The sequence below is a fragment of the Engraulis encrasicolus genome, chromosome 20 (assembly GCF_034702125.1).
Source record: "Engraulis encrasicolus isolate BLACKSEA-1 chromosome 20, IST_EnEncr_1.0, whole genome shotgun sequence".
Classification (NCBI taxonomy): domain Eukaryota; kingdom Metazoa; phylum Chordata; class Actinopteri; order Clupeiformes; family Engraulidae; genus Engraulis; species Engraulis encrasicolus.
In genome coordinates this window covers 3762650-3765149 of record NC_085876.1, presented here as the reverse complement: position 1 = coordinate 3765149, position 2500 = coordinate 3762650, and the positions used below count along the sequence as shown (strand labels likewise).

At 44.2% G+C, this 2500-nt stretch overlaps 1 protein-coding gene across 1 annotated transcript in view; it reads left to right on the top strand.

The window, feature by feature from the left end:
• Positions 1 to 2500, top strand: part of csmd2 (CUB and Sushi multiple domains 2) — a 551148-nt gene that overhangs the window by 444040 nt on the left and 104608 nt on the right. The gene's annotated exons all lie outside the window — the stretch shown is intronic.

The following is a 2500-nucleotide window of genomic DNA, read 5'->3' as shown; positions in this document are numbered from 1 at the left end:
TGTTTAACACTTGGGATGTCTGGGAACATCGCAAAACAGGCTCAATGTGAAACATTGGCGAGCTTATTCCAAGCACCATGACATTCTTTCTTCTCGAAAATAAACAGTGCGCTCCACTGTCATTTGGATACGTTTGTATTGGAATATTGGCTACCATTTGCAGCAATATTTCACGCACTCCATCAAGAAAAAGTAACATGATGAGCACGGGCATAGCGTTTGGATCATACAAACTTGCCAACATGCCACCACAGCGAGTAAATTAATGAATTACCTTCGTTGTCTTCATCACAACTTCTTCAAGTAGGCTAGCCTAGGCTATTCCACTAGCCTACATCCATCCAACGCACAGCTAGCCAGGGGGATAAGTGCCAACGTCGTAATTATTGCTATCATTATCAGAATCCATACTGTGCGGACTACAGTGTTTTCTTCCGTTTCTTCAGTAGATGCTTTTCGGATTTGCCCCAATCAACATTTAAAATGCTCTGATAGGTAAATTAACAGAGTCTCTTTTTCCTTTCCTGTGCTCCACTGACAAGCCATCCTCATTGAAAATATGAATGACCGTAGCTTAGGCCTACAATAATGTAGCCTACGCCCACGATTGCGATAGTTTAGGCTATTATTTTATTAATATTAATATTGTTGCAAACAAACCACTCTGTCGAATTTACACCAAAGACGGACATGACAAGTTGTGGAGTCGCTTTGTTTACACTCTGTTAATTCCCATTAATCTCGAAAAACGACGGAAGCTCCCGAGGTACAAAAAAGCTAAAAGTCTAGGATTAGGTCCGGTCTGCTTTCACACCTCCAAAAGGTCCGCACCAGGGTTCGTTTGATCCGGACCGAGTCCGACCTTTCAGCTCGGTCTCGGTCCGCTTGTTTGGTCCGGACCAGGATTCGCTGGTTTGTATTCAGACCATCCCAAAAGGTCCGAACCAACGAAAATCTGGTCCGTTTGGTCGTTTGGTCCAGACCAAACGTGGTAGGTGTGAATACGCCCTTAGACGTTTTCATTCCAGTTAGTCTGGCCGCAGTACCTCTGCATTATGTAGCACTAGCAACCACTAGCGAAATAGTATCAAATCGAAACACGTGGCCATACAGGGTCTACATGAATACCATACATGATCTGAACCTGGATTATAGACTAATATACCTCTTGAAAAAAATGAAATGAGGAGAATGCTAGGAGACTGAATCAGTTTTAATAATATCAGGTAGAGTTCTCAACGGGTCGGGTCAGCCCGACAAACCCGACGGGCCCCTTGGGTTCGGGCCGGGTTTGGGTCGAAAATATAAGCATATGGCTCGGGTCGGTTCGGTCCGCGGGCTCAATCTTTTCCACCCAGTGAAAAAAAAAATCAGTTCTGCTGTTTACCGTGAATCATGGCGAATTTCCCCTTGATGGGTCAGTAAAGCTAGGCCTATCTATCTAAATATATGTAGGCCTGCGTAACGGAGGTCTGGCAGGCTGCTGCATGCAACATTGCGCAGTGCTTAATTTGTAAATCACAGGTACCGGAACGCAAAACAAACATGACATCACAGCGATGATGAGTTGGACAGAGGTCCCGGAACGCACAGAAAAACTACATTGGCTACAATTACTCAAACGAATAAAAAGGGGAAAAAAATCTTAGATGCAATTTTAACGATATTGAGTCCCATGTCAGCTCATGGAACCATAGCCTACTTCTTAATACAATGGACGGTTGGCAATCCAATGGCTATTTTAAACAACAGCCATAGTAGCCTATTAAATGCTGTAATTACAACAACCAATATTTTTTGTTGGATCGCTAACTTTATGCTTAGTAGTCTCAGCAAATGCAGTGCATGGAAATTCTTTCCCTATATGAGGTGAAACGAAACCGAAGCGGTCTTCTACTAGGCTACATATGGAAAGGACAGTGGCTTTCCATAGGCTATCCTTTCCACTTATTCCCACAACTTTGGCATATGCGTATTAAACGTTAAATCCACGCTTTGTTGGCGAATTTGTTGCATATAATTTGGCTAATCCGCATGTGCTGTTGCGATATGCCACTTCACTATTTAAATGGCTCGTGCACCGATGGTAAGCGAGCGGCAGCGAAAACGGCGATTTTTCCGGTAGACTTGACTTTTCACACTGACTGTCTGCTCGCGCTGCGGTCTGGTTGAAAATCCCCCCAGCCAATGTTTTATTTGGAGCGTGTAGGCCCTGTTTGAATGAAATATCACCTTGTCTTTGCTGTTTTCGTGCTCAAATTGACTTGTAAGCAACTGTCGGCAACTTGTAAGCAACTGTCTTGGGAGGGAAGGAGACGTGCGCACACACATGCGGAGCGCTCGCCAGCCGAGGAAGATCTCATCCTCTCACCTAGGCTATCTGTCTTTTTTTGCTACATGGCTGATCAATGCACCAACCGTAGCCCAGGTGCCACTAGAAATTAGTAGGCTATGTCCAAAACCTTGTGTGCCGACCAAAATTTGATGAAACGTTTAAACA